This window comes from Halichoerus grypus, chromosome 10 (genome assembly GCF_964656455.1).
Source record: "Halichoerus grypus chromosome 10, mHalGry1.hap1.1, whole genome shotgun sequence".
NCBI lineage: Eukaryota > Metazoa > Chordata > Mammalia > Carnivora > Phocidae > Halichoerus > Halichoerus grypus.
In genome coordinates this window covers 102,240,355-102,252,011 of record NC_135721.1, presented here as the reverse complement: position 1 = coordinate 102,252,011, position 11,657 = coordinate 102,240,355, and the positions used below count along the sequence as shown (strand labels likewise).

The window sequence follows — 11,657 nt, the reverse complement described above, 5'->3', positions numbered from 1 at the left end:
ACATCACGACCTGAGTTGAAACCAAGAGTAGGACACTTAACCAACCATGCCACCCAGGTGCCCTGAGAGAAAATATTTTTATAGCATATTATCTCAAGCTAAGCTAAACTATGAAGACCAGTTGTGACTGGTGAACTGTTACGTGAGGGCACCCACTCATGGGAGGCAGGGGTATGTTAGATAGAAATGGTATATGTAAGTTTCTGGGTCAGAAATGGGAGGGATGAAGGGATCACTAGAGGTCAGTGGGGGATGTTTTTTCCAAGCTCTCTCTGGCAATCAAGTATAATGACCCCAGACAGAGAGAGAGGAAGGTCATGAGACATGAGCAGGAATGTGGGATTTGGATGGGATTTGGCCAGTTGGATCAAGGCAAAGGGATGGAAGTAGAGGCAGAGACAATGCTTTGAAGCCCAGGTAACAAAGACTTTTATAGTGGAACACAGAATAGGACTCTCGTGTAGGGAAAACAGAATGCAACATACCATATGCTCTTCAGTTGCCCTGGATTTTGGTAGCATCTGAAGTACTGGGCAAAATCCATCTTGGTAGAGACACAGTACTTACTTAAAGGACATGGTACTGATTAAACCACCTGCCACACACCTCGTGGGCACCAAACACTAATGAATGGTCAGAGACAAAATCTAGAAGAAAGTCCCTCTGAGCTAAATGGACAATTGGAAATAATTACATGGCTCTGAAGAGGGTATTAAGGCCCCGCATTTATGTAGTTGGAGACAAGGGACAACAAAGCAAATTTCAGTGTTAAAACCAGTGTTTAACCTACAGGCTAGTGATACCAAGAGGTTTAGTTCCAACTATTAGTATCTCCATGATATGAACCAGCACCTAAAAGAATGACTATCATGAAAAAGACAGATAATGTGATGTTTTGGCAAGATTAAGAAATAACAAGAACTCTCAAATGATGCTGGTGGGAGTATAAATTTGTAGAACCACTGTTGCGTGATATGTCCTAGAGCTGAGTATATGCAAGTCCTCTGACCCAGCAATCCTATATGTAGGTGTAAGTTCAACAGAAATATGTACCTATGTTCATCAAAAGACATGCATAGGAAATTCATAGCACCACAACTTATAATAGGAGAAAACCAGAAATGACGAAATGACCATCAATGATCATATGAATGATTAAACTTTGAAATATTCACACACAGGATACGATACAATGATGAGGATGAACAACCTACAACCATACTTCATAATCTGGATGGAGCTCAAAAACTTGATATTGAGCAAAAAGAGACACAAAAGATACATACCATATGATTCTGTTTATATAAAGTTCAAAACAAATAAATGAATGCTATCAGAACAAAAGACAGTGTTATCCTGGGGGAAATGGGCAGTACTGTCCGTAAGATGTATGAAGTAAGCTTTTGGGATGAGGGTTTGAGTGATGGTTACATGGATATTTTTAAGTTGGGAAAATTCACTGAGTTTCATACTAATGATTTGTATGCTTTTTTACATGTATTAGTTTGATAAAAAATTTTAAATCTTGATATTAAACATCAAGTCAAAGTAATATGATGTGATAAAAATTTAGTGGTTTTGTTTTTTGTTTTGTTCTTTTTTTTTTTTACAAATAGTGGATACTCTGTCTCCATAGCTGAATCAGTAAATTACCATCTCTGAGTTTTAGCTTCCTCATTTTAAAAATGGGGAAAATGGTATCTGTTCTGTTCAGAAGGTTGATTTGAAAATCAAGTGAGTTAGCAGGCATGAAAAGAAACTTTGTAAACTGTGAAAATGTGTACACATGGAAGATATTCTTGTTGGAACAAGGCAAAAGGGGGTTTTAATTCTAATTTTTAAATGATTTTACACTGTTAAAGAATAACTCCCTTTGACAAATGATAGTAATTTTAAGTGTTTTGGATCAAGTTTTAAAAAGCAGGTTTGTCAATTATATAATGGTCTTTAATGTACCCAGATTGTTGCTTTTGTTTCAGAAAACAGAAAATTACATGATAGCTTGTAAATGGCACATTCAATTTCACACACTTGAGAATGTTTGAAAAGGGAAAGGTCCACATATAATGCAGGAACTCAAATTTAATGACATCAAATGATACATAATTTGATTCGTTCAACCACATTTCCAGAAATTAATCACTGAGTGTCAGTATCTTTCCGTCCTTCATGACTTGGTTTGTCAAAAGAAAACTGCCCTTTTTGCCATAGCACTACTAATCAGTAATAGTTGGTTCTCTGGATTTAGCATTTCAATCCTGCACTCAGCATCTGGAAACATTTTAAAAGGTCAGATTGCTACTCCCTTATTCAATTTAGTATAAGTTTCACAAAACAAAATGAGCTTCCTTTCTGTGCCTCCCAACATGCTTAGCAACACCTTTAGAAATCACTGGAAACTTTGTCAGAGTAAAACTTGGGAGTAAAGATTAGAAGAGGCAATTGGAAGGCATGATCTATAGCTTCTTTCTTACCCCCACTGAGGTTTCTCTAGATCAGAGTGTCTGTACAGGGTCACAGCTGAATTTTTAGGATGGCTAATTCTTTGTGGGGTGGAGGGTATTGTTCTGTGTGTTGTAAGATGTTCAGCAGCATCCCTGACCTCTAACACTTGATGCCAACACTTCCCTCCCTCCCCCACATTGGTGACAAAAATGTCTCCAGCCACTGCCAAATACCTCCAAGGAGGGAAGGGGGGGGGGTAAATTTTCCTCCAATGTGCTTCTGATGGATATCTGCTAACACTTTAGTTTTTAGGTCTTCTCCGAGATGCCTACATCTTTGTACGAGTTCTTCCAAACTTTCTAGAAACAATCCGGATGTAAAGTGGCCGCACCAGGGTGTGTAAGTAGCCTGGTGGTTTGGCAAGCCCAAATTGTCCTGTGGGCATAGTGGGTTACTGTCTGGTATGTAGATATTTTTTTTTTAAGATTTATTTATTTACTTAAGAGGAAGAGGGAGAGATTGTCCAGCAGACTCCCTGCTGAGTGCAGAGCCGGGTGGCTCACGACCTTGAGATCATGACCTGAGCCGAAACCAAGAGTCAGATGCTCAACCAACTGAGCCACCCAGGCGCCCCTAGTATGTGTATCTTTAGAGCATACCTTTATTGAGAGTGTTGAATTCTGAGAGCATCAGAGAGGACAATAGAAAACATGGGAAAAGAGGCATTAAAGGAAATAAAGATAATATCCAGGTCAGCCTGGGAAGGGACTGCAATGATGCCACTTTGTGTCCCTCTGTACCTGCTGCATACTGGTGCTACACTGCTCTTATTTCCTTACACCTACTGGTGCAAGATGCCTGGCTTACAATTGGCCAGCAATTGATATTCTTTGACTTTTTTTCTGGCCACAGAAACACCTTCAGTTTATGAGCAAGGGCTAAATCAAAGTGCAGGGAAGAGTTTCCCTTGGAGCAGCCCTTCATCTCTGATAGACTAGATGGGTGGGTAATGATTCCATCTCTCTTGTCCCTTGATGAATGGTAGTTAGTGGATAATGATCCCAGCTCCCTGGGCCCTTGACTGGAATATCCCTGAGGCATGTGCTCTGTACTGGCTCCCAGAGTTTTCCTTGCATGATTGAACTCCAGCCTGTAACTTGGCTGCTTCCCCTTTATTGTTTTACTTTCCCACTTTACCACCAGTGTTTCCTTGGAGCACCTCCAAATAAACTACTTGCACTTGAATCCTGTTTGGAGGTCTGGTTCTAAGGAAAAAGCAGAGCGGGGGGGGGGGGGGCGCTGGTGTCATATTAGGTTCCAGAATATTCCAAATCGACAAAGCTAACCTTGGGAGAATTAGAATCTATAGGGCTTCCCCTGGTCCAAGTTACTTTATCAGAAAGAATATGTTCTCCAGCTTTATGAGGAGTTACACAGTAATAACCGTTTTTAAAAGGGCAAACAGCATAACATAAGTATGGGGTGTTTTTTTGTCTATTTTATGTCATTTACTCATGTAGGCACAAAATGTTGCGTAGTAATTCAAAGCTCTGTGAACTGTAATTTACTCTTATAAGGTTATAATCTAGTAACAAACAATTTATAATGCCTGTTTACAGGGAAAAAGAAAAAAGGTTTCCATAGGACTTTGAATCTCCACCAAATAAGTAACCCCAGAGATGGAAATGTACTTGTTCTAGTTCTTAAAACATAGCTTAGTCATATACCCAACTAATGAAATACGATGGCTTTTATTTAATGTCTGGGCTTATGAATCTCTCCATATATAACCCTTCAGCATATTTTCCTCAAAATTCAACCAGAAATGGCTTTATATGATGAACTGGGGAATGGTTTTACATGATAAATCGAGCCATCCATTGTAAAGAAATGCAGTGAAAAATGCACGTGTGAACTACAAATGTTAAGTAGACATTGGACAAGCAGGAAGTATTTATCAATATTATATGCATATGAACATTTATTTACTTATTTAATCTTTCCAAAATCTGGTTTAGAATTTTGACAAAATATATAGCATTTAACACCTTTTTTGAATTCAAGATAATATATAAGGTCTTTTAAACACATTGTATCTGTTTACTATTTAGCTGATCAAAAATCATATTTATTTTCATTTATCCATACAATCAAATTTAAAAAGAGACTTTAAAAGTATAAAAATGAGGGGCGCCTGTGTGGGTCAGTCGGTTAAGCGACTGCCTTCGGCTCAGGTCATGATCCCAGAATCGAGCCCCGCATCAGGCTCCCTGCTCAGCAGAGAGCTTACTTCTCCCTTTCCCTCTGCCCGCTGCTCTGCCTACTTGTGCTATCTCTCTGTCAAATAAAGAAATTAAAAAAAAAAAGTGTAAAAATGACTAAACCACAAAGAAGTTCGAAAAGACAGATACTAATAAAACTTAGAGAAAGATTTCATTTACAACAGGTAGAAATATTCAACCCTGCGGCTAAGATAAATTAAAAAATCATTGCAGAGTAAGAACAACTGGAAATGAACAGAATAGAACATGATAGGACTAATCAAATAAAACACTAAACATGGCAGATTGAATGCCCGAATGTCCGTATCCACACCTTTGGGAGTGCCCTCCTGCCCGGACTCTGGGCTTGCCCACGTGGCTTGCTCTGGCCAGTAAAACAGTGTCAACTTGATACAATCAGGGGCTTGAAAATCTGTTCGTGTATTTTTACACCATCTCTGCAGGGCCACGGCTGCTCTGAGAACAAACCTGCACTAGCCTGCTAGCTAAGATAAGGGACCACACAAAGCAGAGCTGAGTTGTTCTAGTTGAGACCATCCTAGACCAACCAGCCTTCAGGCACCCCATCAGCTAAATGTGGATGCTTGAGAGAGCTCGGACAAGATAAGCCAAGCCTGGCCCAGACACAGAACAGCATAGCAGACCCGTAGACTTGATGAAAGAAACAAAGGTTGTTGTTTTAAAGCCACTAAGTCTTAGAGTGTTTTGCCACTGAGAAATATTAGCTATACCCAATACATAGGTACAGATGGTCAATAATTGCCAGAAAAGAAAACAAGATGGGAAATATTTGTCATGAATGTAGGTTAGCTCTTCTACTTGCAATAGGATATTGGACACAAGAGTTAAAACATATCAAATAAATGTAGGCATCATAGAAAGGTTTTATGATCCCATTGTCAGAGATGACTGCTCTATTAGGACATTTGCTAAATAAACACAAAGTAAAAAATCCAGAGAACATATACAGCAGTGCCACTGAGACCTAGGCTGTCCCACTAAAGTAGAAAATAAGGTATAGAAATAATTATTTTAATATTCACATGACTTTACAAAACCTTGCTTAATGTATGTGTTTCCATTCTACAAAACTGGATATAATGCTCTGTAGGAGGTTCATTTTTAAAGGAAAAAACCCTCTGTAACCCAATACTGGATTTGTTGTACTGTTTTTACCATTGCTTATACAAAACAATTTATATGCATTTAATTTTTACGATTATACTTAATTTAATATTTTAAATGTCATCCTGATGTAAAGTTTAATATTCAAAAATAAAGGTATAATTAAAATGTGCAAAAGTCAGCTAATTGGAAAGTTGTGTCAATCACATTTTGTCAGTGGAATAAAATATTAGAAGGAGGTAAAGCCTGCAAAGAATAACCAATATTGTGTCATGTTATTAAATTTTGATTTTTCATGATCAAATATACTTACAGGAAGAAACATTTATATTGCCATTCTCTCTACTGGGTGATCAACATTCTACTTTTGATACTGAGCAAATTGAATTCATTTGAATAGCATTACTAAAAAAAATCATGGAGAGTGCTACGTATGAATAGTGTAGAGCTAATTGTGTTTTAAGTCTAATTTTAAACCATTTAATGCTAGCACACTGGTTAAATTTTGAAGGCAACATTCCAGGGTTTGTAATTTAAAAAAAAAAATCTGGCCCAGGATGTATTTTAACTTATTTCACATCTCCTATTATCATCATTATTATTCATCAGATGATAATTAACATCCATGGCTGGAGGCCATTCCTTTTGATTTTTATTAAAACTCTTCCTTTTCTAGTATAGGGTTTTCTTTAATCCCAGATTAATTTATTTCCCATTCACCATGGCAAAGCTTCTGAAATGAATATATTCACAAATTCTCAAAATAAAATATCCTGAGTATTTAACAGTTACTAAAATGCTAGGTATTTTCCCCAAATCACTTGCTTCTGTAAATCCTGGAGTTGGTTCACTGTCATCTATGGTGGAATATTTTGTTCTCAGCCAAAACGAAAAAGGAGGTCACATTATGACAGCACTGGTTACAGGACAAACATAATGGTCATCTTTGTCCACCTGTGTAATGGTTTCCAACTCAATCATTCCTTGTCTTTTTATAAACGCAAACCCCCACCTTTTGTTATTTTCATTTTAGTTTTTATGTATTTTCCTCATAAATCTCCATTAGGTCAGGGAAAATTTATCTCGTTTTTTTTTTTTTTTTCTAACTCTAAAGTTACATTCACCTTTACACAAAACAACAGCCATGACAATAAAGAGAAAACAGGAGCTTTTACATCTGAATGAATAGTAAATGTCTCTCCTACCCTGCCATCTCTGACTTCATCCTATAAGCTGAGAAGTGAGTCAATGGAATGTTATTTTATTTAATATTTATCAACTTTGCTCAAAACAGTTTTAAAAGATGCTTGCGGCTCTACCCCTTTGGTTCACACCATACCAAACTGTGCAAAGCTGGGGGCCACAATGCAGACAGGTTTAGGAGAGTGAGCCCCCAGCATCAAGTTCCTGAACAAAATGTAATTGGCCCAATCATTCACATCCCTCCAAAGGAACTTGCCACACCCTACCTTAAATTATAGGTATGATTATTCATTTTTTTTCTAGGCTCTTTGATAAATTCCCTGAGGGTATGGATATTGCCTAGTACATAGTAAGTGGCAATATTTGTAGATTTAATGGAATATTTTATCCATTTTTGCATGCTCCCAATAGCTATGGGCCTGCCCCAGAAGGAATTCAATAAACACACTGAATTCTGTATCATGTACCTACTCTGAGGCTGGGAATTATTTCAAAAGTAACCTCTTCTTAAGTTTCTCCTTCCAAGTAGCAAGCAGAGAGAATTGAACTGATTCTTAAATTGGAATAAGATGTTCAGATGTGAATTCGTATCTCTGCTTTCCATGTTTGGTGTTTTAGAAGTACAGCTAAGGGGTACCTGGGTGGCTCAGTCAGTGAAGCATCTGACTCTTGATTTCGGCTCAGGTCATTATCTCAGGGTCCCGAGATTGAGCCTGGGTTGGGCTCTGAGCTGGGCATGGAGCCTGCTTAAGATTTTCTCTTTTCCGCTTCCCCTCCCCTTCCTACTTGCACATGTGTGTGTGCATGTGCATGCAGATGTGCGGGCGCTCTCCCTCTCTCAAATAAAGTAAAAGTACACCTAAAGTCTATCTTTACTCAATAGCTCATTTGGCATTTATTTGCAAATAATTAAAATGTTCATATGTATCACCTTTTAGCATGTCTGAGTTAGGAAGACCAGAATTTTCTGTTACCTCTTAAATTTGTTTATTAAATTTAATATTATTACCCAGTGAACTGAGAAAATGCTTTTCAGTGCCAATATCCACCTTTTCTCCTCTTTTGCTTTTGCCGCTGCTATTCATTCACAAGTAATAGTAGTTGCCACTTATTCAGACCCTAATACATGCTGCCTGTTTACGTACTTTCACTTAATTTTTCATAACCTCACAAGTTAAAGATTAGAATCTCCGTTTTTCAGATTCAGATGGTAATTAACTTATGTAATTTTCATAACCTTGCAAGGTATATTAGTCAGGGTCCTCCAGAAAAACAGAACCAATGTCTATCTACCTACCTACCTATCAAAAGAGAGAGAAAGTGAGAGACTTATTTAAGGAATTGACTCACATTATTGTGGACGCTGGCAAGTCCAAAATCTGGAGAGTAGGCCGGCTCGCTGGAGACCCAAAGGAAGAATTGCAGTCTGCTGGCAGAATTCCTTCTTACTCAGCAGATGTCAGTATTTTTCTATTAGGGCCTTCAACTGATTGTATGAGGCCTACCCACATTATGGAGGGCAATCTGCTTCAATCAAAGTCCACTGATTTATAAGTTAATCTTACCTTGAGAAAATACCTTCATGGAAATATCTAGGATATGTTTGATGAAATATCTTAGTGCTATAGCATAGCCAAATTGACACATTAAAATTAACCATCATGATTCCATTTTACAGATGAGCACAGTAAGACTCAGAGATATTAGTCATTTGCACAATATTGGACAGTTTGTGATGGAACACTTGGGCTTTATAAAAGGGTTTTTTTGTTTCCCAAAACCCATGTGTCTATACACACACACACACACACACACACAGTCTCTCAAATTTAAGTTTTTCAATTGAGTAGAAGTGACTTCTACCAGGGTCCGATTCTAGTTAGATGAAACATTTAGTGACTCTAGTTATATATTTTAGAGGTCTAATTTATCCACTAATAAATACTTCCTAAAGATGATGATCTAATCTAATTAAGTTGGTATCTGTCATTATAAACAACTCTGTGCACCCCAAAAGGCAGTGACAAAAGCTAAGGAATTCTCCTGTCCTTCACAATCTTTGAAAACTATTCCATGCTTTCGATTCCTGGTGCCAACACTGGAATTTAGGACCCTACCACTTCTTACCAGGATATATACGTTGTATGTCTCTAGTCTTTATATTCCTAAATTTTGCATTTAATCAGACCTTACCTCCCGTCTCCCCCCATCTTTAACATTTTTCAATTACCCACTGAAAAAAGGTAAAACTTTGAGGTTAAGCATTAAAAATAATTTCCAGATGAGCTTCAACTACCCTTTCAGCCACCGTTTTTGTCCTTCACTATGAACAATACACTCAGGTTAAACTTGCCCCAGTAGGGTTCGTGCGTGTGTGTGTGTGTGTGTGTACTTTTTTTTTTTTTTGGCAACTTATTCCTTTGTGTTCACCTTTCTCTCCAGGTGAACTTCTGACGCCAGTTCTTATTCTTCCAGGCTTCTCAATGAAGTTTCCGGCATCACCCTAATCCAGCAGCAACTCTCCTTCCCCAAACCGCTTAAGAGCGTAGTGCAATCCCCTTATCTGTTCAAAGAGAAGGACGCAATCAGTGCGGGAAAACGAATCTCAAGCCAATGGTTCCCATTATTGGAGAACTCCCTGTATCCTGAACAAAAGTTCTGCCAAAGTAGGTGCTCAATAAATGTTGAACACATAAGTTGAAGGAACCAGAGAAAAAAACCTGCAGTTTGTGGGACAAGGGTGAACTTGCCTCTCAGGGAGGAGGAATCCTAGCCCTCTTCCACTTTGCTCCCATTCACTGGTCCAGGGTCACCGCCCTCCCCGCAACCGGACCCTAGGAAGGGACAGGCAGTGCGCATGCCCCTTATCCAAGGCTGCCTCCGGGCGCGCGGCCTGCTTGGCCCCGCCCCCTCCCGGCGCCCGGGAGCGCGCGCCCTGTCCCGCGGAGCGTGCCCTGCGTGCGGGTGCCCGCCAAGCCCGCCGGGCGCCGGATCCCCGAGTGCCCGGGCCGGGGCCTGAGGAGTGGGCACCGGGCCGGGGCGTCCAGCGGCGAGCAACGCAGGCGGCGGCTACGCCGGAGGTGACGAAGAGCGCGGACGGTGAGTGAGGGCGCCGTGGGCGAGCTGGCGGGCGCCTCCGCGCGTGCGCAGCACCGGACCGCCCGGCCAGGGGCGCGCTCCCGACCCCGGGCCGAAGGTGCCGAGCGCTGTTGGGCCAGGAGGGGGCCGCGGGCAGGCGCCCGGGCCGGGGGATGCGGGGGCGCCCGGATCCCCCGCCTTGGCTGGAGAGACGCTTGGCTGCACCGGCGGGCTTCCCGAGGGGTTCCAGGCGGGACGGTGCCGGGCCAGCGCGCGGGGGTCCCGGCGCCGTGGCCCGAGGGGCAGGGCCAGCTGCAGCCAAGGGGTGCCGGGGAGGGGCGAAGCGAGCCCACCCGGGGTCTAGCCGGCCACACGGCTGCCCGCAGAGTGCGCGACTATAGGAGGTGGCGGAGGTCCAGGGAGGGGGCGCGGCCGGGGAGCGTTGGCGCCGAGCAGGTGGCGGGGGCCGCGCCCCTGGGCCAAGGAGGCGCATGGTTGGAAGCGGGAGCAAACTTCCCTGAGTAACTTTATTGAGGCGCTGCCCACGGGGCCCGCATTGGGGGCTCCAGGAACCTACACCCCGGGCTTTCCCAGTCCTGGTCGCTTCACAGCCCCGTCGAATGATGGTGGGTCTACCGGGGTTCTATTTCCCTCTGGTCTTGGAGCTCGTCCTTCTAAGTTCTGAGAGGCATTCGTGGCGCATTCGCTCTTAAAATAGGTGTATAAGTTTGGTGTTTGGGTAGGAAGGACGTTTGCTATCTTGGGAAGAAAAAGGTTATACTGCCTAGTCTTTTTATCTCAAAGAAAGTACTGTTACAGCATGCTGGGGATTCCTATTTGTCAAGAAACCTATTGTCCTGTGTGTGCTTGGAGAAAGCCAGCTAATTCTATTACTAGCCTTAAAAAGACAAAGGGAGATATTTGTGCCTTCTTTTCTTTTTCTTTTTTAAACACTTTACCACTTCGCCAAATCACGGACTACAGTAGTACCCAAATTGGCCGCAGAAGAGAACCACTGGAGAGTTTTAAAACTCTTAAGCTTAAACAACACCCCAGACCAATTAAAACAATGTATATTTTAAAGATCCCTAGGCGTTTCCAATTTGCAGCAAAGTTTGGGAACCGCTGATTTAATAAAAGAAAGTCAAGATTTCAATTTTACGAAATAACATTTCAGTTTGTAATTGGGATAAAAGTCTAGCTTTATTTTCCATAGACAGGAACTGACAAAGGGTAGTTTGTTTCCCACCCGGGAGGGAAGTGTCTAATGGTTCAAACTTCAACCTAACTATAATGTGACTCTAGCGTCCAGGTCATTGTTTTCACTGATGTTCTGAGTTTCCTTTGGGGTTACTCAGCCCTCCTTCTCTGACCCCTGCCACAGCCAAGGAGTTTCATTGTCTTTTAACCTCTCAACCCCCCCTTTCTTTACCCTCTCCGCCTTCCCTTCTTTTAACCATCCCCCAACCTCTGGAAGAATCTCCCTCCCCCAGACTGTGCTGGCTCTGAAGGGTTACTGCGGGT

General features: G+C 41.4%; 1 protein-coding gene across 1 annotated transcript in view; it reads left to right on the top strand.

The window, feature by feature from the left end:
- Positions 1–9,982: 9,982 nt before the first annotated feature.
- Positions 9,983–11,657, top strand: part of BTBD3 (BTB domain containing 3) — a 33,874-nt gene continuing 32,199 nt past the window's right edge. Inside the window, exon 1 of the mRNA XM_036115194.2 lies at positions 9,983–10,154. The gene's annotated coding sequence lies outside the window, so the exon portion shown is untranslated. The remainder of the gene's footprint in view (positions 10,155–11,657) is intronic.